Source organism: Monomorium pharaonis, chromosome 2 (genome assembly GCF_013373865.1).
Source record: "Monomorium pharaonis isolate MP-MQ-018 chromosome 2, ASM1337386v2, whole genome shotgun sequence".
Classification (NCBI taxonomy): Eukaryota; Metazoa; Arthropoda; class Insecta; order Hymenoptera; family Formicidae; genus Monomorium; species Monomorium pharaonis.
The window spans coordinates 1,719,291-1,742,164 of NC_050468.1; the positions used below are offsets into that span (position 1 = coordinate 1,719,291).

The 22,874-nt window shown below is 36.4% G+C and overlaps 1 protein-coding gene and 1 long non-coding RNA gene across 7 annotated transcripts in view; both read right to left on the reverse strand.

Annotated features, from left to right (window-relative positions):
- The window catches only part of LOC105832304, a 591,095-nt gene that overhangs the window by 370,039 nt on the left and 198,182 nt on the right, over window positions 1–22,874 (reverse strand). The gene's annotated exons all lie outside the window — the stretch shown is intronic.
- Window positions 4,937–22,874, reverse strand: part of LOC118644401 — a 65,204-nt gene continuing 47,266 nt past the window's right edge. Inside the window, exon 2 of the long non-coding RNA XR_004962213.1 lies at window positions 4,937–5,294. This is a non-coding gene — a long non-coding RNA (uncharacterized LOC118644401). The remainder of the gene's footprint in view (window positions 5,295–22,874) is intronic.

The following is a 22,874-nucleotide window of genomic DNA, read 5'->3' on the forward strand; positions in this document are numbered from 1 at the left end:
AGAGAGAGAGAGAAGAGAGAGGAGAGAGAGAGAGACGAGAGCAGAAGAAGAGGAGAGAGAGAGAGAGAGGTCGACCGAGAGAAGTCAGCGAGCGAGAGAGGAGATAGAGAGAGAGAAGAGGAGAGAGAAGGATAGAGAGAGAGGAGCGATAGCGAGAGCGAGCGATAGAAGCGAGGCGAAGTAGCTACGAGAGGAGAGAGCCGAATTACTAGATCTCTTTCGCTCGTCAGTATAATCTTGCTCTCTATCTCTCATTCCTCATACTCTCTCTTATCATGCTCTCGATCATCTCTCTCGTATCATCTCGCCTCTCTGACCTCTCTATTCTCGTTCTCTTTCTCTCTCTCTGATATCTGTCTCTCTCTCTCTCTCTCTCTCTCTCTCTCTCTCTCTCTCTCTCTCTTCTCTACTCCGCTTTCTCTCTTCTCTCTCTGGAATGGAGTAGACGTGTCGAACATCGCTCCGTCTTTATAGTGTGTTTTGAGAAGAAAAGAGAACAGTAGAGAAGTACAAAATTAGTGTGGTGATAGTTCTATAGATCGGTGACAACAGAAATTGTTGTCTAGCCGGGAAATGCAAATCTGTGAATAGCTGAAATAGATTTCTATAATCATGTGTATCAACGACGTTGTAACAAGCAAGCACTGACGTGGATGGAATCTGCTGACGTGTAGTGAATTCGACAGCGGCGGAACACAGGTGTCGACGATCGATAAATTATGGAAGAGGACACTGAATATCGATGTTCGCCATGGAAGAAGGCTATTAAAACTGAAGTAGTACATTGTAAATCATGCGTTAAACTGTTTTACCATTCAGGCTGTGTTAGTAAACACAAAATTTATGATAGAAATAGTACCTCTTACAGGGTCCCTTTGCAAAATTTGGGATAGAGAGTGAAATTGGAGAAGTAAAGAAAACGGCAAGTAGCAATAGAAATAAGCTAAGATCGACGGGAGCATCTGGAAGACCAAGCACAAGTACGAGTGGATCAGCAAATATGGACCTAAGAATTGATTAGCTTATGAGAACAATAAAAGAAATAAAAGACGAGACTATATATAAGAAGAAAATTAAAGTGATGATAAAGGAAATTATCCAGCATGAGTTAAAGAATATCAAAGAAAAGCTAGAAGAAGTAAGAAGGATGCTGTCCACTGGACTCAGTAATTCATCAAGAAGAGCACAGAAGAGTTATAGTGAGATAGTTAAAGAAAAGAAGAAAGAAAATGTTATAATTGTTAAACCTAAGGTTCAGCAAGAAAATGTTGATATGGTTATGTTAATAAAAAAGAAAGTAGATATAAAGAATATGGAAATGGGAGTAACGAAAATAAGGGATGTGAGAATGGAGAAGAAATGGCAAAATTGAAAACTACAGTGCAAAGCAAGCTGGGTGATGACTTTAAAGTTACTGAGTCACTACAGGTAAAACGAAAGTAAAAATTGTTTATATTGACGAAAAAGAATGGAACTTAAGTGATAAAGAATTAATTGATTCAATTAAAAGCAAAATAAACTTGGAACACAAAAAGAAAATAATATGAGAATAGTGAAAAGATTAAAAACTCAATCTAATAGAAGAGGTAAAACAGAAGGCGCCATAATAATTGAACTAGATGAAAAAACACATAAATCAATGTTGAGCCAAGAAAAAGTAAATATAGGATGGAAAAGATGTCCTGTATTTAATCATATTAGTGTCAAGAGATGTTTTAATGGGGCTAACACCATTTTGCGAAATACTGTACGCGAAATGAGGCGTGCAATAAATGTGCAGGTAATCACAAATCAAATGAGTGTACAACAAATTAAAAGAAATGTGTAAACTGTATGTATAAAAATTAAACGTACAACCTGAAGATAAAAGATGACCATGATGCACTGAGCCCGGAATGTCCGACGTTAAAGAGAGTTCTACAAGAGAAGAAGAGAAGGGCCGGCTGGGAGGATGCAAAATAGTAATCACAGAAGGAAGAGGAGCTGATACTGTATACAAATGCGCAAAGTTTGATAGTGCATAAAGATGAAATACATAATCAAGTTATAAAGAAGATTTATCCAGCAATTATAGTCCGAAACGAGGCTGACATCAGAAATAGAAGATAGTGAAGTGAATGTGCCGGGTTATAATATAATCAGATGTGATGGAGAGAACAGAAATACAGGAGGTGCAATATTATATCTAAGAGAAGACATTAAACATGAGTTGATATGGATTAAATCTATAAGTGCGAATTGTTGGTGCGTTGCGATAGATGTAAGAGAAAAATTTTATAAAGGCGTGCTGATGATAGTATATCACTCACCGTGTGTCTCTGATGGCGATTTTCTAAGATTCTTGAAAGAAGCTGCAGAGGATTTGGTGATAAAAGGAGAATGTATGATAGTAGGAGACTTTAACATAGATTTTAAGATAGATTCATTTTACACAAATAAATTACGAACAATAATGTTTAGTCTAGGTATGAAGCAACTAGTTAATAATCCGACGAGAATTATGAAAGACAGTCAGACAACGATAGACTTAGTCTTTGCCAATAATGTGGCACAGGTACATGTGGTCCATGAGCCGAAAATAACGGACCATGCGTGGATAAAAATTGCATTAGAAAAGAAAAAAAATGTTAGTAAATATAAAGTATTTACTGCAAAAAATTGTAAAAAATTTAGCATTGAAGAATTTAGTCTACTAGTAGAGAAAAATATAAATGAGCAAAGTCTAGCTCAAGAAACCAACAAACGAGCTTGTAGGTTTGTAAATAGTATAGTCGATGCGCTGGATATTACAGCGCCAAGAAAAGAATTTCGAATTCCCAAAGTCTGGGAAGGAAAAGTGTGGTTTTCAGATGGGATTAGGGAAGCAGCAACTAGTAGAAATAAGGCATATAGGAGAGCTATAACTGAAAATACGGAGTACAGCTGGGTACAGTATAAAACAGAGAGGAATGCAGTAGTAAAATTAATTAGGGAAAAGAAAAAGGAGTATTATAAGGCTATGATAAATGACAATAGGGATGATCCTGCAAATATGTAGAAAGTATTGAAAGAATTAGTTAAAGGGGAACCAACAGGGGCAAAAGAAATAAATAATATAGACTTTGAAATATTAGATAAGATAATTGAATATAATTTAGCTGATAAATTTAATATGTATTATATACAAAGTATTCAGAATATAGTAGATTCAATAGAAAGTACAAATAAAAATGTAAACAGAAGAAGAAGTATTTATGTTGTTGAAGATAAAGGATATTTTGAAGACTTTATAACTAATTAATACAAAGGACTTAGAAGTAATTATTATGCAGCTACCGCGAAAAAAAGATAGAAGTACAGAAGAGGAAATAACTAGCGATATATTAAAAGGGATATTGCCAGTTATTAAAGAAGAATTTGTTAATGTTATTAATCAATCTCTGAAAGAAGGTTGTTGCCCACAAAGCTGGAAGACATCGACAATACTACCAATACCAAAGATTGTAAAAGTTAAGAAGGCAAGCGATTTAGACCGATTCCACCGATATACGAGAAAGTTTTAGAATTAGTAGTTAAGAAACAAATTGAGGATCACTTTGAATCAAATGAATATATAACAGAGCATCAATCAGATTTCAGGAAACATTATTCGTGTGAAACGGCAATTCAAACTGTTATTAATGACTGGAAAATATCAATTAGTGAGGGGAAAGTAATAGAAGTAATATTTATGGATCTTAAAAGAGCATTTGAAACAATAGATAGAAATAGATTAATAGAAAAATTATATCATTAGAGGAAATGTTTTAGAATGGATAAAAACATATCTTAGAGATAGATTGCAACAAGTTCGTATTGGTAATAATTGTTCAAAATTAATGCGCTCTGAGCACGGTGTGCCACAGGGATCTGTGTTGGGGCTCTTGTTGTTTATTATATATATTAATGAATAATAAAAATTTGCCCAGAAGGCTATAGTATAAAAATATTCGCGGATGATATACTAATATATGTAACTGGAGAAGGTCGTGCAGAAATAGAAGGAAAAATGAATCTAATATTTAATATAGTAGAAGAGTGGATGAAGATGAATGTGCTAAGAATGAATGCCAGCAAAACAAAATTTATAATTTTGAGAAGTATAAAAAAGGAATTAAAGGGAAATATTGTACTGAAATGCCTAGACGGAACGGAAATAGAGCGTGTAGACGTAATAAAGTATTTAGGTATAATTTGACGATAAGCTTAGATTTAACGACCACTGTGATTATATGTTAAAGAAAATTGAGAAAAAAAACGGGTTTCTTAAATAGGATAGGAAATTACATATCGGCATAGACGAGATGTATTATATATAAGTCGATAATAGCACCCCATTTTGAATATTGTGCAACATTACTGGTAGATATGGGAGAAACGCAATTGAATAAATTGCAAATAGTACAGAATCGAGCTATGTAATATTACAATGTAATAGATACACCAAAATAAAACATATGTTACAAGCGTTGCAATTTATGTCTATAAAACAGAGACTGCACTATAATGTATGCATATTTATATTTAAGATTCTACATAACTTGGCGCCAAATTACTTAAGATTACTTAACAATAGACTAGAAGTAATTAGTGATGAAAATGAAAGAAAAACAAGACAGGAAGGGACTATCGCAATAAAATTCGTTAGAACTAAAAGTGCGCAAAAAGCGTGTGTTACGAGGGTGTAAAATTATACAATACATTCCCAGCAGAAATTAGAAGTTGTGAAAGAATTGATATAGTTAAATGGATGTTAAAGAAGCATGTATGTAAATCTATGTAAAACATAATAGCTGAGAAAGCTAAATAAACTTCAATCAATCAAACAATCAATCTCACCGTCTATCTCCATTTCTCCTCCATTTCCAGACTCTTTCTTTCTTTCCTCTTCACCTACATCTTTTTCTCTTTCTCTCTGTCCATCTCAATTTTCTTCTTTCGTTCTCTTTTAGATTTCTAATATCCTACTGCTTCTTCCTTCTCTCCATCCGCTCACTTCCCTGCATCATCCTCTGAATAGATCCACCATCTCCTCCAAACATCTCCTCATTTCCCTCATATCTTTCCTCAGTTTCTCCATTCCCTCCATCTCCTTTTCCTTATCCTCCTCTGCTTCAATTTCTCCTTTCAATCTACAAATTCTCACGCCTACTCTCTTACTTGCTTTCACCTTCATGTCTTTTAACCTTCTTTCTACGTGCTCAATTCCATTCATCGATCCTTTCGCCTCAATATTGTTGAAAGCGTAGTCTCGAGCACGAGCTTTAGTCTGCGCTCTGGAAAAATCAATAATATCGATCGCCTCGGTCAGCTATGTTCAGCGTTGACAGCGTTGCCAGGAAGATTATAAATAAATGAAATGACGGTTGTTGTTCTTATCCACTTCCGAGACTCGACCAATTATCAGGTAATTTTTGGTTTTCTATGCTAGATCTTAAGAACGGCTATTGGCAAATCAAAATTGATGAAGATAAAGAGAAAACTGTTTTTTCAGTTGGAAATGGACTGGCAGTTTACAGTTATGCCTTTCGGACTGTGTAACACCCCCGCAACTTTTGAACGGGTAATGGAAAAAGTTTTGAAAAGTTTGCTTTTTAAAATAGTAATCGTAAAAGTACACGTTTTTTCGTCCATTTTTTACACTCGAACTTCAAATCGAACTATGTGTCAAACAATTCTATGTGATGGGACATTAATCTCAGAACAAATTTAAGTTGAGCATAGGGGTAGTTTTGGAGATACGGGAGGTTAAAGTGACTAAATTCTCACTATTCTCAATATTGTCCAAGCACTGTATACACAAGAAAAAGGTCAATACTTTTTTGATAACAGTGGAGATTTTACTAGAATTAGTCAAAATGGTTTTCTGACTCCTCCATCCCTGTTGTTTAGTATTTTAAGGGTTGTTTAATATTTAAAATTCTTAAAACAGTTTTTTTTTAATTTCTTGAAAACAAATGCAGATACGATCGAATATTTTAGACAAAAGTTGTTTGTTTTAAAATTCTGCACAAAAAAGGTCTCTTTCATTTTTTCGATAGGACTAATCCTGTAACCGTGAAGTTCGAATTTAATTGACTACGGATAGCCGCGGGAATTAAGGGTTCGGGCGGCGGGCTGGTTGAGTGAGTAACGAAGGCGAATCAATTATGCTTAATACTATCGGTTTATTACAATATGCCTAACTAATATGTATAATGGTCCCTATGCTAATACAATGGTCCCTATGTATACAGTTCTTAAAGCTAGTGTCTCGGTGTGCGAGGTGCGTGAGCGTGGTGTTGGCAACTTATGTCGCGGTGCGTATGTACGCGTGGTGTCTCGACGCTGGATTGACTGCGGCGGGCGCACGGTCCGTGCGTCGGTCGATCGGTACGATGATTGGTCGGTTCGGAGTACGCGGCGCTCGTGGCGGCGCAGCTACGACTGCACGGTGCGAGGCGGCGCTCGTGTCGGCCGCGGCGGTAGCCGGATTGGCTATGGTACTACGGTCGCGGTTGTGCGGTGTGGCGCGGCGCTCGCATTGACTGAGTCGGTCAGACGCGGCGCCCCGTTGGTCGTAGCGGTGCGCGGCTGCGCGATACGGCGCGGAGCTCGGCTCGGTAGCCACGGCGATCAACTGTCACGGCGATCAGCTGTTGTTGTTAGGAATCATCCCGCGTGGATGATTCTCCTCGGCGTCGGTTTCCCTTCAATACGAGGTCCTCGTGTACGATGTCAGGATCGGTTGCTCAGTGCGCGAACTGGGATCCGGGTGACGAGCGGGGCGGTGATCCTATTCTCAGTGCGTGGCGCGAGGAAGCGCTCAGTATGCGCTGTCAAGAAAGTTGGGTTGAGGTTATGTTCGACACTCAATTCGTGCTCTGGAGTCTCAGCTCAATTCACTGAAAGGATTGGTCGGCTCAATCCGCTAGACCGGGGAGATCTGCTCCAGGGGTTATAATCTCCCATGCTTTTTTCGTGAACAGAGTTTGTGGCGCCGCCGCTGCAAGCGAACCAGCCGAACCGAACTAAAATGCAATATGGCCGCTCTTTCCCCTTTCACCTCACTCCCTTTCCCACCCATTGACCCGTACGTACACACATGCACATACATACACATTCAAATTAATATTTAATAAATTTTTTGAACTTATTTATTTTATGGAACCATTACATGTTTTTATAATAGAATTACATTCTATGTGACAGAGCACCTTATTCTCTAAATCACGTTGTTTCTCCTCCAATACAATTTTCTTGCTTTCTTATGCTACAACATACTGGAAAGTAGTTTGCATTCAAGTGATTTGCTTGACACCCATTAGCTTCGACAAACGATGACTAAAGTTCAACTGATTGTAGCCTCTTTCTTACGTTCATGTGGAATCAGCTGCTTCTTCGTAACTTAGGCTGCGTTTCGATATTCACTGCCAGTACTGAAAATCTATAGTTTACGTCACATATACTGTAGATTTTCAGTACTGACAATTAATATCGGAACGCAGCCTTAGCCTGTTGCAAGTTGCGAAGGAGCAGCTGATTCCACGTGGACGTAAGAAAGAGCCTACAATCAGTTGAACTTAGGTCATCGTTTGTCGAAGCTAAGTAATGTGATCACAGATTGCTTTTTCTTGGTTATAATTGTAGCTCCCTCATCTAACTCCTCTGACAGCATCTTTATTCTATATGGTGTCGAAGGCTGGTGTACAAATTGGAACAGCTACTGGTGTCTAAAAAAAAACAGTCTCTTTATACCATATCACAAATTAAATCGCAGCGAGAAAAAAGCTGTTTCTGTAAGCGGAATTGCGATTACATATCATCAGTTTTAAATTATTCCGTTCGTAAGAAATAACCTCCTTCTTCGCTCGTAAGCTTTGCTTCACTTTACTTTGCTTGTTGAACGAAACTCATTACTACGGCCATGTTGATTTTAGACGGCCATATTGCATTTTAGTTCGGTTCGGCGGGTTCGCTTACAGCGGTGGCGCAACAAACGCTGGTCACGAAAAATACATAAGAGATTACAGCCCCTGATCTGCTCTCTTATCACCAGAGGAGGGCTTTTATAGCCCCCGTTTGGTGACAAGAGGAGCGGAGACGTGCGGGGAAATGAGATAAGCGGAGGGGACTACACGAGGTAAGAGGGTAACGGCCTCGTATCTTCGTGTCTTAACGGCGGTGTAGGAACGGCTCGTTACAATCCTTTACTCGAAAATTGCAACTGAAAAGATATAGTTTTTGAAAATAACATTGCAATATAAGCAGCGATTTTTTTAATACATGTATTTGATGATTTTTTGAAAGAAAAAGTTATTGTTGTTTTCATTTTCTTAGGTCAGTTTTACAACATAGCAACTAGCAACTTTTTTATTTAAATCCTTTATATTTTTATAGAATCAAATATAATTTCCGCAATTTCTGACTGAAGGATTAGTTCGATCTATTCTAGTATATAGTGACAAAAAATATAATAATTTAGAATTTTTTTCTACATCAAATACATATATTTAAAAAATCGCTGCTTGCAATGTTATTTTCAGAAACTATATCTCTTCAGTTGCGATTTTCGAGTAAAGGATTAGTCCTATCGAAAAAATGGAAGAGACCTTTTTTATGCAGAATTTTAAGACAAACAATTTTTGTCTAAAACATTCTTTCGTATCTGCATTTGTTTTCAAGAAATTCAATAAAAACTGTTTTGAGAGTAGTTTTAAATTTTACACAATCCTTAAAATACTTAACAACGGGGATGGAGGAGTCAGAAAACCATTTTGACTAATTCTAAATCCCCACTGTTACAAAAAAGTATTGACCTTTTTCTTGTGTATACAGTGCTTGGACAATATTAAGAATAGTGAGAATTTAGTCATTTTAACCTCCCGTATCTCCAAAACTACCCCTATGCTCAACTTAAATTTTTTCTGAGATTAATGTCACATAAAATTGATTGGCATAGTTCGATTTGAAGTTTGAGTGGGAAAAAATTGGCAAACTTTGCGGTCTCTCTTTGTTTGGTTTATTTAGATAATGTTTGGTAAAAATTTTTGGTAAAAATTTTTCTGAGATGATGAAAAATCTAAGAAGAGTCTTTCAAAGACTAAAAGAATTCAACTTGAAAGTAAATCATAGAAAAGATTTACTTTCTAAGTGTTTTTCTTACGAGAGAAATTAAATGTTTGGGACATGTAATTTCGGCGGATAGCGTTACTACAGACTCGGAAAAAATTAGTACTGTTAAGGATTGGCCGATTCCTCACAGCAAAAAGCAATTACGAAGTTTTTTGGTTTTTTGTTCGTACTATCGTAAATTTGTTAAAGGTTTCTCTTCTTTGGATAAGCCGTTATATTTTTTAACTAAAGATCGAACTAAATTTATATGGCAAGATTGCCAAAGGGCTTTTGAAAAATTGAAACAAATTTTTTCCTCTCCCCCGATTCTTGCTTTTCCGAAAGAGGAAGGGGAGTTTATGTTAGGTACTGATGCTTCTAATTGGAATTGGCGCAGTCCTTTCTCAAAAGCAGGGAAATGTGGAGAGAGTAATTGCGTATTTTAGTCGGGTACTTAATAAAGCTGAGAAGAATTGTGTTACCCGACGTGAACTTTTAAGTTTTGTCGAAGCTTTTAAGTTTTTTCGCCATTATTTGTTGGACGGTAATTTTTAGTCCGTACGGATCATGTTTCCCTCAAATGGCTAATGCCCTTTAAAAATTTAGAAGGGCAATTGGCCCGTTGGTTTGAGAGACTCCAATAATTTGATTTTGAAGTCTTTCATCGAAAAGGACGAACTCATAAAAACGCGGACGGTTTGTCCAGACGTGAATGTGAAGCTTAAAAGTGTGTTCATTGTGATAAAGTTGAAAAGAAATTTCTGGAAAGATTTACGAATTTTATAGCTCAAATTATTCTTTCTGGGGAAACTTTGGAGAAGTGGTGAACAGATAAAGAAACTGACCCCAGTCTTTCAGTTATTCTCCGTGGCAAAAAGGCTGGGAGGCGTCCAGCACGTTCGGAGCTAACTTACGGTGATACTTCTGCTCATCTGTATTGGATGTACTGGGATGCTTTGACTCTTAGAGATGGAGTTCTTTACAAAATTTGGGAAGCACCAAATTTGAAGTGTAGGATTTTTTAATTGATAGTTCTTCAGAAACGGATTGCGGAAATTTTAAAAAAAGCTCATGATTCTTCTTCTGAGCACTTCGGGGTCAATAAGACTTTGGAAAAGATCCGTAAGCGCTTTTATTGAGCAACCGGTAAACAGGATGTTGAAAATTAGTGTAGAACCTGTAAAATTTGTGTTTCGAAGAAGGGGCTATTATATAAAGGAAAATCTCCGTTGCAAATTTACAACGTGGGTTCACTTTTCGAAAGTTTACAAATAAACTTTCTTGGCCCACTTCCTAGAATCACTGCAGGAAATAAATATCTTCTCGTTATTGTTGATTGCTTTACAAAGTGGGTGGAAGCTTTTTCCCTAAAGAATTCCAAGGTAAAGTCAATAGCCGAAGTTTTTATTAAGGAAATCGTTTCTCGTCTGGTGTTCCTCTCGAAATTCATATCAATCAAAGTAAAATTTTTGAATCGAAATTATTTGCAGAATTAATGATTCTTTTTAAAATTAGGAAACCACTACATCCACAGTCTGATGGACAAGTTGAACGGCAGCATCGGACGATAATTAATTATCTTGCAAAATACATTTCAGAGAATCAGAAAGATTGGGATCGTTGGATTCCGATGTTTCTTTTGGCTTATAAGACTTCGAAGCATGAAGTTACTGGCGTAACTCCGGCTGAATTATATTTTGCTGCAGAACTTCGTCTCCCTTTAGATTTATTTTTAGAAAATCCTCCAAAATCGGGATCACAAGCTGGGAGTCATTATGTTAGAAAGTTGAAAGAAACATTCAAAACGGAGTGACGAGTCGAATAAAAATGTAATCTTTACGAGTAAAGTCTTGGTATGATTTGAAGGTTAGATCTAATCTTTTTGAGGTTGATGAGAAAGTTTGGCTTTTTAACTCTCGAAGGAAGCTAGGAAGGTCTTCTAAATTGCAGAGTAATTGGGAGGTATTTCGTATTCAGTTGTAAGGAAATTAAGTGAAGTAATCTTTTGCATTTAAAAATCGCCTAGATATAAAAAGAAAGTTATTTATGCGGATAGGTTAGCTCGTTACTTAGAGAGATAAAAAAATTAACTTGATGATTGGAGTCCGGCAAAGAAAAGTGAGATTTAATTTTATTGTTAAGAAAAAAAGTTGTTTGTTTTATTTTAGTTTCAGGGAACTTGGCGATGTGTAACAATACAGCTGTAAGTATTTCTACTTCATCAAACATAACGTTGAATTTCAACGTTAAAGCTCTGCACATAGACGTTTTTTGGCTTACAATTAGTAACAGTATGAAGACTAGAACCAAGAGACCGAACTAAGCCTGATTTCGCTTCCAAAAGTGAGGCGAAAATCTGTTAGAAATGTAGTACCAAATGGTGGCGCTGGCGACAATGATTTACCGGAAACAATATGGAGTATAACGACAAGCATTTGACAATAAATGCAAATTTATAATAAAAATCTTAGCAATTTTACATTTAAAATACTTATCTCAGTTTTCTTATACCAAACACACCTGCGTACAGCCTAGCACCACTAGCACGGCTGACTACGATAAACTTAGACTAGACGATCGTATCTAGAGTTGGAATATATTCCGGTGTATCAGCATCGTCAGCGCCACCATTTGGTACTACATTTCTAAGAGATTTTCGCCTCACTCAAAACCACAGAGATCGGTCTCCTGGTTTTAGTCTTCATAAGTATACAGACATACAGATAATTCATCTCATGTTGATTTAACGACTCACTAGTCTCACTTACAGTATAACGACCGTTTTCCCACTCGGATCAGCTCGTCGGGATCAGGGGAGGAAGGGTCTCTGAGACAATAGACTTGACAGATTCGGTAGAAATTATAGTATATTTAATAGTGCTAGGATATTTACAGTATTTACAGTCTATATATACAAAGAAACGGGAATCTCGCTCCGATCAGCTGTGTACCGGTCGCGCGCGATGCTTGATGGCGGTCGCGGGGTATGAGACGCGACGGCGGGTAATGCTTCGACGGTGCGGTACTCTGCTTTCGTGGCGCGGTGTGAGGCGCGGTGCGTCGGGCGGCAATTGCCCGTGCGGTGAGTGTGGTGGTGCGCGGCGCGAGGCGCGAGACGGGCGTTGTTTCCCCCGGTTTCGACGTTTATCGTATGACGGGGCTTCCTAAAAAAACGGTGTCGGTGCCGAGAATTCTCGGCAGAGATAGAGAGCGCTCTGTCTCGTGTTCCCGAGCCGGGTGAGGATGCTTGATGGGAGAATCCGTAGCCGAGAACTCTCGGCGAAGGCAGAAACGCTCAGCATTCATTCCGCAAATCCGCTAGCGGATTTTACTCGGGAATTTTAGAGGCGAATGGAACCAAGAACGCTTGGTTAAGGCGGAGAATACTCTACCCTAGTTTTGCAGGAGGCTTCTCTTTCGTATCTGGCGGAGTCGGAATGCCGGAATACGGATCGGATCGAGAAGTGACTGGTACCTCCACCGGAGCGGCTTTTTATACCCGTCCGGGTAGAGGTTCGGAGGTCTCCGCCGATCCTCGTTTACCTCCGCGCTCGATCCCCTCTCCCGGTAACCGGGAGAGCGGCGGGAAGAGATGCGCGGATCGTCGAGACGGTGCGTCGTCTCGGTAGAGTGATAGATCTTATCACGGGCCAATGCCCGTATTGCGGTCCGGCGGGTGTTCGGCCGGACCGTGCGCGGGTGGTGGGCGCCGCTGGCCGGGGATTCGTTACAACAAAATTATGTTTTAAATATTCCATTGCTTCAATATTAATTGTTAAAGATGAAATCACTGTTTGTGTTCCACAAGCTGGAGTAGGCTGAGAAGGGGATTTTTTCCTGTTTATTGAGCAGGAAGAAAGAAAATAAAAGGGAATTTATTGAAGACTGCCTCGCTCACGGTTTTCGACCGTGGTTTTTCGTGAGACTAAAGGTGAATGCCGAGACAGAAACAAGGTTGCCTTTAAAGACGCAAAGGAATTCACGAGAAATTACCTCCTCCTTATCCGAAGTTCAAGAGAGAAAGGCGCAAGTATCAAGAGGAGAGAAAAGCTCCGAAAAGAAGAGAAAAGTCGGGAAGAAGGTTCCTCACCGCTCAATATATTTAACCGATATACAATTATTTATTAATGAGCACGCTTGCTGCCATACGTCGCCATTTCCGCCACTTTTGCTTCTTAATGGCCAATCGGGCTTTCCATCTTTCTCTGCCATGCGCATAGCTCGATCTCTTGCTCTCCTATCTCTCTCATATCTACTACCGTCTTTCACCTTTCTCCTTTCAACGTTCTTTTCTATGCTTCCGCTTTCCACTCCCGTCTCCTGCTGCCCTCTCTGCGATCTACTTCTCACCATCCGTCTACGTTCCTCCCTTACTCTCCGATCTTCTCTGCACACGCGTTATTTGTCACCATTTCACCATCCTCGCTCCTTCTTTCTTCGTCTTTCCGCTTGTACCTTCTGGCGCCCTCTTTGTTTCCTCCCTACCTTTTCCACGCCAATTCTTCTTCTCATCATCTTTCCTCTAATGTCTTACTCGAATTTTTTTTCACTCTCTTGCTTCTCGACTTTCTTCTATTTTCCTCCCTTCAATGCCTGGTCTTTTTCTCACATCTCACTTTCTCTTACTCCACTTCTCATTTCTCCTCGGCTACTATCTCACTTTCTCTTCCCACAAAACTCCGGGACCAAAAGTCCTACCAGCTTACCACTCACCGCCATCTTTCAAGCTCCTGATTTTTTAAATCTGAAAAATACTGTTGTGCTTACAACTGAAACGATGGTCAGCTGACACTCTGATGATGGGGGTAGTAGTGCTTCCCACGCGTAAAAAATGATTAAAAATTAGTTATATTATCAAAGTTGGGAATTTTTTTACTGTATAATTATGCTCTAAAATTGCAAAAAATAAAAGTCAACTGGTAAAATAGTGAGAGAAAATATGTCAGCTACTGTGAACGCGTTAAAAAATAATTAAAGTTTAATGACACTACCAAAGCTCAATTTTTTACTGTAAAAGTTTATTAAATGTATTTGACAAAAGAAGATAGTCAGCTAAATGTATAGTGATTGAAAAACCGTCAATTGCCGCAAAAACATATAGCACGCCAACAGGAAATTGAATGATCTTGTTAGAGATTTAGGGTTAGCTAAAGATACTTCAGAACATTTGACTTTAGTTTTGAAGAGCAAAAACTTATTATCAAAACGTATGAATGTCAGGTATTACCGAAATAGAGAAAAAAATTACAGAATGTATTTTACAAAAATGAAAAAAACCTTTATTATTATATTGTTATATTATCACAATATTAATGGATTGATGAATAAACTGAAGCCAAATGTTTACAAAGATGAAGTTATTGATCGATTCGTCTAAACAGAGTCTGAAAACAATTTTGCTCAATAATATTAACTTTTTTGTGCCTATATCAATCGCACATTCCACAGAATTAGAAGAGGATTACAGTAATATAATACCATTAAAAAATCTAATATTCAGAACATAACCAGAGATGGGTGGCAGCAAATACTTTTGTCTTCAAATTACACATTCAATTACATATTACTTTTGTAATTGAAATCCATTTAATTATCCATTATTTTCAGCATTTGTAATTAAGTTCCATTTAATTACTCATTATTTTGAGCATTTGTAATGGATGTCCAAAGTAATTAAATTACACTATTGTAATGTAATTACATTTGTGTGATTTAATTACATTTGCGTGATTTAATTACATTTGTGTAATTTAATTATATTTGTGTAATTTAATTACATTTGTAGGGAGTCTTTCTTCTTAAATCTTAATCTTAATGCGGTAAGGTCAGGACGAATAACGTAACGAAACTCAAACGTAAGGAACAACAATGTATATTTCCGTAACAATGGGTATTGCACAAGACGAGGCTACGGAGAATCCGTTGGTCAAGCCGCGGACGCGGCTTATATACTATCTTCGGTCACTAGGACCGGCCAATTAGCATTCGCTTGACCGGGTCCTTGCTCGGTACTCGTTGAGCGGGGAGGGGGGCGAGGCGTCACCCGCGTTTTCCCGATCCTTCTTTCTTTCAACGGTCGAACATGTCTCGACGCGTCACCGCACGTCGAACACCTTCCTACGCTTCTATATGCTTCTATCGAGATCTTCACCGCTACACATTTGTGTAATTTAATTACATCTGTGTAATTTAATTACATTTTAATTTTTATTCGAATTGAGTTAACGACAAAGAGAACGTGAGAGTGTACATACTGTACATACTGCAAAAATAACATATTGTGTATCTAGCGGAGAAAGCGACATTTTTTAGACGAGCGTGAAGTTTGCCTTCTGCTTGGGCGGCAATCATACGAGTCTGAAAAAAAGCTTTCTCCCATGCATAAGATATTTTTCATAAGTTATGAACTTATGTTAACTCAATTCGAATAAAAATTAAAATGTAATTAAATTACACAGACGTAATTAAATTACACAAATGTAATTAAATTACACAAATGTATAAATAAATTACACAAATGTAATTACATTACAATAGTGTAATTTAATTACTTTGAACATCCATTACAAATGTTCAAATAAATTAGTAATTCAATGGTGTTTAATTACAAATGTTCAAAGTAATGTGTGTAATTAAATCACATTTAATTATTCATTGTTTTGAGTATTTGTAATTTGGTAATAGTCAATTACAAATTCGCCCATCTCTCAACATAACTAACAAATTTGTGGAGATCTTAAAATTTCGAACATAACATTAGGTCAATCAAGCTTTACAAATTTCCTTTGCTTTTTATGTTTATGGCATAGTCGATACTATGACAATTACTATAAACAGAAAGTATGGCCAAAGAGAACTTCTTTTAAACCAAGTTCAAAGAACATCATTGCTAACCTTTTGGTCGAAAAAAAGTATTGCTTCCATCTCTTCATATCAAAGGAGAAGGAAAATGCTTCAAGTATTTAGAAAAACAATTCTCAAAAATAACCCATGCAAAACTGAAAGAAGACATTTTTGATGGACCACAAATTAGAAAAACGTTAAAGGATGAGAATTACGTCAAATCAATGAATAAGAAGGCTGCGTGGATTAGTTTTAAGAAAGTTGTAGAGAACTTTTTTGGTAATCATAAAAATAATGACTACGAACAAATAGTAATGGACATGGTGGAAAACTTTGGAAAATTAGGATGTTCGACGAATCTGAAGCTGCACTTTTTAAGTTCTTATCTCGATTATTTTCCAATAAATTTAGAAGATTATAATGAGAAACAAGGAAAACGATTTTATCAAAATATGAAGTTAATGGAGCGTCGCTATTAAGGAGAGAGTGTCGTTAGCGCAACGTGTGATAGCGCACATCTCGATAGCACACATAAAGGTTTAATAAATTCCTGATAGCGCACATCCCGATAGCACACGTCCCGATATCGCACAGTAAAAGGCATATTATTCTGATAGCGCACAAAGTAAAAATCACATTATTTCGATAGCGCACATCCTGATAGCGTACAACTTGATAGCGCACAACCCGATAGCGCACATCCCGATAGCGCACAACCCGATAGCGCACATCTCGATAGCGCATATCTCGATAGCGCACATCCCAATAGCGTGAGTGAGTCCCAGATGCGCACATATCAAAAAGGACACAGCAGACTGAATAAAACGGACACAGTAACAAACGGACACAGTGTCAATCAGACAGAAATACATTTGTGCAAAATTGTCAATAAAATTTTATAGGCGCGTAGTGTTTACTAAATGTAGTCAAATGTAAACAAGGGGGAGAGGGGAGTGTGGGTGGACCTCGCTATGCGTAGGAAGTCGCAAACCCATGTGGTACGAAGCGTGGACATGCCTTCACTGTGTCCACATACACACACACACACACACACACATACATACACACACGCGCGCGGAGGGTGCAAGGGGGCTTCGCCCTTCCTCCCGCACCCATCCCGTCGGTAGGGGTGCCCTGGAAAGTCGCAAATGTGATAAGTCCGTTTGTTACTATGTCCGTTTCGCACTTTGTTTGTTTGTTACAGTGTCTGTTTCACTCAGCCTGTTGTGTCCATTTTGATCTGTGCGCATCTGGAATTTACTTGCGCTATTAGGATATGCGCTATCGGAATGTGCGCTATCGGGATGTGCGCTATCGGGATGTGCGCTATCGGGATGTGTGCTATTGGGATGTGCGCTATAGGGATATGCACTATCGAGATGTGCGCTAGCGGGATGTGTGCTATCGGAATGTGCGCTATCGGGATATGCGCTATCGGGATGTGCACTATCGGGATAATGCAGTTTTTACTTTGTGCGCTATTGGGATAATATGCCTTTTTTACTGTACGATAACGGGACGTGTGCTATCAGGATGTGTGCTATCAGGAATTTACTAAATCTTATCTATGCTATCGGGATGTGCGCTATCGCACCGTGCGCTAACAGGACCCTCCCGCTATATCAAGAGAGATAGGGTATAAATATGATGGCTGATTACTGCTGGAAAGGGAACTTTGAAAGGACTTTGAAAAGAGAAAATGTAGGAAAGAAAATCAAATGTAAAAGGAAGCCACTTCATATATCTTTTAAGAGTAAAAGAGTTAGATTTAATAGAGAAGAATAAATAAAGGATTTTGATATATTTAGGATTAAAAAGAAATTCTAACCTGTTAAGACCCAAATAGCAAGCTCACGTCATTTTGACGTCCCAAAATGGTCATTTACTGACTATTCTTGACGTCACGAAATGACGCCCTTATGACGTTAAAATGACGGTCGAATGTCACAAATTCCTGACGTCATGAAATGTACCGTATGTTGACGTCATAGAATGACGTGAACAATATGTTGTCAAAAAGATCTCTAAAAGATATCCTGAAAATGATAACATAAAGAGACTTCTAAAAGATAACATATAATGTCAGAATGTTAACCAATGCGTCGTTTTTTGAGAACAGAAAGATATCATGAAACTAATATCTAAAAGATTTCTTAAATTGGATATTTTTAAACTGCAACTAAAGATAAAAAAATAAAGTAAAAATTTATTTTTTTTTTTGTTATTCTTATCAACAGTGCATACTAAATTTGGGACAAATTTTTATTAATTAATTAAATTTAAATTATATTATTTTATTTTACTCTTACTTGCCGCTGGTAGGTTTTGGACCCGGGACCTTAGGATTACAAACCTTGTATTCTATCTGCTACGGCAGTTTGAATCATCGATATGGGTACTTGTTATTGTCTACATTATACCTATGACCTAGTTTACACCGAGCACTTGGTACGCGTATCAAATGGTAAATAACTAGTGAATGTGTTTAATCATTGGCTGATCAGCTTAAATTCACTACTTGATACGCGTACCAAGTGCTCGGTGTAAACTAGAGCTATATGTTATAAACTGTCGCAATTATATTATTTTTTATAAAAGCAATTAAATTTTGTAAAACATATTAAAAATAAATAGCATTAACTTATTTACTTATTAATTATTGTTAAATTTAACTTGTTCCATAACCTTTATAATTTGATGGAAATTGCGATCTATTTAGCGCTAAGACTTTGAAGCGTTCAAATGATTAATTTGACCATTTTGAAATTATTTCCAAGATATCTAATGTTTTCTTAAAAAAGTTCTCTTAAAGTTGAATATAATATGCTTATATAATATGCTTATGCCTTACGCCTTAAATCTCATTGTATAGACATCGCTTTAGACCGTGTCTAAAATACGTCTTAATGACGTTTTTATGTCCCGATTTTGGATGTATGCTGTCTGAGAAAGTAATCGTCAGATTATGACTGAAATATGACTTTGAAATGACGTCATCATGACGTCAATTTTAGGTCATGTAAAAAAATGTTCATTTTGACGACATATGACCAGATATGACCATTTTGGGACGTCAAAATGACGTAGGCTTGCTACCTGGGAATAATATTAAAGAGATTATTTTATTTGCAAATATTTTATTTATTTATTTGTCTATCAAGTTTTTATTATAACGATATTATTTCAAAACCTAATATAAAATTTTAATTAGACATTGATTCTTAATAAATGTTATTAATGTTATAAATGTTATTTTATTTAAACGTATTTATAAACATGTGTTTATAAATACAGTATATCTTAATTTACTATGCACTTGCATTACAAATTAAAAAAATTTATTGTAAACATTATCATTAGTCTCACATTAGTAAAATATTTATGCATAATATTTATACATAAAGATATATGATTTTTTAAATAAAATAATGATAACACCATGCAACTTATCATTAACGTATAGTTACAAGGAAGAAAAATATTTATACTTAAATTTTTATTTTACTTGTAATCTAAAAAATATTAATAATGATTTATTTAGTAATTTTACATCATTTATCTCATTTGTTTCAAAGTGTTAACACCATCTGTTTAATAAAAGATGACTCTTCTAATATATATGTTAGTTATTAATAATAAATAATAACATTTATTGAGAATCAATGTTTAATTAAAATATTATATTAGGTTTTGAAATAATACCGTTATGATAGAAACTTGATAGACAGAAAAAATATTTGTAAATAAAATAATCTCTTTAATATTACTTTAAACAATACTTAAAAAATACATGATTGTGTTACATATAATTACTATTTTAATAAAGTTAATAATCTTATCATACATTAAAAACAGAGTATTTTTAATTATAATAATCAATCAAATTATTTATAATATTTATATCGTACTTTTTAGATTACCTGCTGCAAACTCACGGAACTCGCAACTCGCAACTTGCTCGTGATGTTGATTTGGCCATGGTGGAAGAGTACAAGGTGTGCTCTTGCGCATATAGGTCTAACAACCAATAAGAAATGTGCTCCAGATACCGCCATCTTGTCGCGGCAATTTGAATTTGGCATACGTATTATTACGTAATATTATTTAATTTATTTTTGTGTTTAAATTGTGATTGTTTCCTTATTTTTACTATAAGATAATTTTTAAAAAATTACGATATTCTAATTTAATATAAATAATGCGTTTTAAAATTACTTTCTAATTTAATTTTACATAACTTTTGATAAAGTTGGTTTTTTGTTCATACAATTTTTAATGTAATAAAATTAATTCTATAAATTATTAACTATATTTAGTTTAAAATTTTTTAATTTATACTTAATCTTGATATTTAATAATAAAAAGTAGATTAAAATATACATGTAAATTATGAAAAATAATCATAAACTAATAAAAGTAATTTAAAAAAAATAAAATTATCTAATTTTATTTGCGACTTTTGGTAGTAACATTTGATACATTTTTAATTTTAATTTAATTAAGTAGAAATACATTGTAATAGTAGAATTAAAAATAGTAGAAAAAAAGTAGAAATATATTTTACAACAAACAAAATATAAACGAATCTAAATATTTGAATTAAATTTCAAATATTTAGATTCAGAAATAAAATAAACAAAAATAAAAAGTTAAAAGTATTTTATTTCATAAAGAAGTAAAAATTATACAAAATTCAGAGGAATAAATATTCAAACATATAATATAAAGGAACTATACAAGTTATACAAAATCTTTGTAAAAATATTCTTATACATATTTCTATGTATTTTATGGTTTATCATTATTAAAAAATATCATTATTTTTTTAAACAAATTGGGCGCAGCCATGCCTGTGACGTTGAAATGGCCGTACCTGTTACCCTGCGCAGAACTATCCCAAATTCGTCTCAAGAACGAGCACACATTACATTCTTCCACCATGGATTTGGCTATACCAGACAGCATTGAGTTGTCACGAATCATGATGGTAGTAGATGGCTGTGCTTATCATATATTTCGGTCCTAGAGAAAATTACTCGGATAGCCATTGCTCTAGTTTACACCGAGCACTTGGTACGCGTATCAAATAGTGAATTTAAGCTGATCAGCCAATGATATAACACATTCACTAGTTATTTACTATTTGATACGCGTACCAAGTGCTCGGTGTAAACTAGATCATTGCCCTAGTGATTTTAAGGTTAGGGACGGAACCTGATGTCATGGGGTAAAATGGACAACGGATTCGGATTGAACGATCCCAAAATCAAATAGGTGTGTTGATGTAGTCTAGCGAACAAGCAACTTTTTTTGATGTACCTGTATAATTTTGCAAAAATATTTATTAAACATTTATTTAATATTTACTTAATATTAAAAATTTTTTATTTTTTTCGAATAATAGCCTAAAAACTTGTGCTATAAAAACTATAATATTAACCTAAAATTTATTTAATATTTTATATAATATTAAAAAAATATTTAATATTGATTCAATATTTATGGTACAATAACACGGTTCTGCGAAATTGCACTTTTCTCAGTTTCAAGAATGTTTAGGAGTGATTTTTGTAGAATTTTTGCGCTGAAAACGAATCTGACTATGAAATTGCTCCAGCACGTCAGGTTTTTTTAAAATTTAAGTTGAAATAGTCAAAAAATGACTATTTTAACCATTTTTATGAATTTCTTTTAGAGAACTAAATTTTTTTTTTTAATTTTCCACAATTGCATTGCATAGTACTACTACTTAGCTTTAAAATCCATTTTCCTTAATTATTCTACGATTTTTAAAAATGAAGATATACAATTTTAAATTCAATTAAGACTTTTAGTCATGGAAAGTCACCCGCCGTTTTATCGCGCCGAACTTACTTTTTAATAAGTTCTTTATTATTCTGCCTACACAGAAATGCTAAAGATATTGTTACGATCGCGCTGGACGCACGATGCATTTCGACTCTCGGTTGCGCGGCGTCCTCCTTAGCAACCACGCTGTTTACGTGGTCGCGCTCGTCAGATTTGATCTGGAGCTGTCAACCCGAACGGACGTGCTCCGTTTCTTTGTCCGAAAACGTTCTGTATTACAAGTTTTACATTAAAGAGCTTTGAAAGAGAGAAAACGTCTTTCTTATTTCGTGCGGGAGTACGTGAGTGAGAAAGCGAAAGGCAGTTTTGCCGGGCGAACGCAACATTTTTGGGTGCTCGTCCGAGCCACGAACAATAGACAACGAGTTTTGATCGAAAGGAATGTTATCGAGGAAGAGGAAGTCGGGATGCCTGTCACTAGGAATAAGGCTCGTGAGCAGGCTTCGGAGCTTGTGTCGGCGGAAGCCGTTACGCTACAAGCTGTTCTCCTCGAGATCCGGCAGTTACGCCAGGAGCGCGACGAGCAAGCTTGGAGGGAGGTGGAGCTCAGGGCAAAGTTACAGCAACACGAGGATGAGCTCATACGTCTCCAAAGAAACCAGATAAGTCAATCTGTTGTTAGAGCGTGCGGGGATTCGGGCTTGTGTCTCGCGGAGGAGGAGAGCGTGCGTGCGGAGTGCGGTTTTAAGTTAAAGCCTGATACGTACGATGGGTCGGTCCCGTTGCGAGAATTCTTTGCACAATTTAATTTGATCGCGTCTGTAAATCGGTGGAGCGACTCAATTAAAACTATCGCGCTTGCATCTTGCCTGCGGGAAAAGGCACGTTCCGTGCTCGAGACAGTGCAGAATTTAGATAATCTCGATTCTTTGCGGAATTAAAATCGAAGCTTGAGTTACGTTTCGGAGAGGGCCATCTGTCTCAGAATTTTTATACGCAATTTACGAACCGAAAACAGAAATTTGGGGAGGATTTGGCCGCGCTTGGTTCGGATCTTAAAAGACTCTCGCGCCTCGCTTACCCCGAATGCCCGTACGCAGTTCTTGATAAAA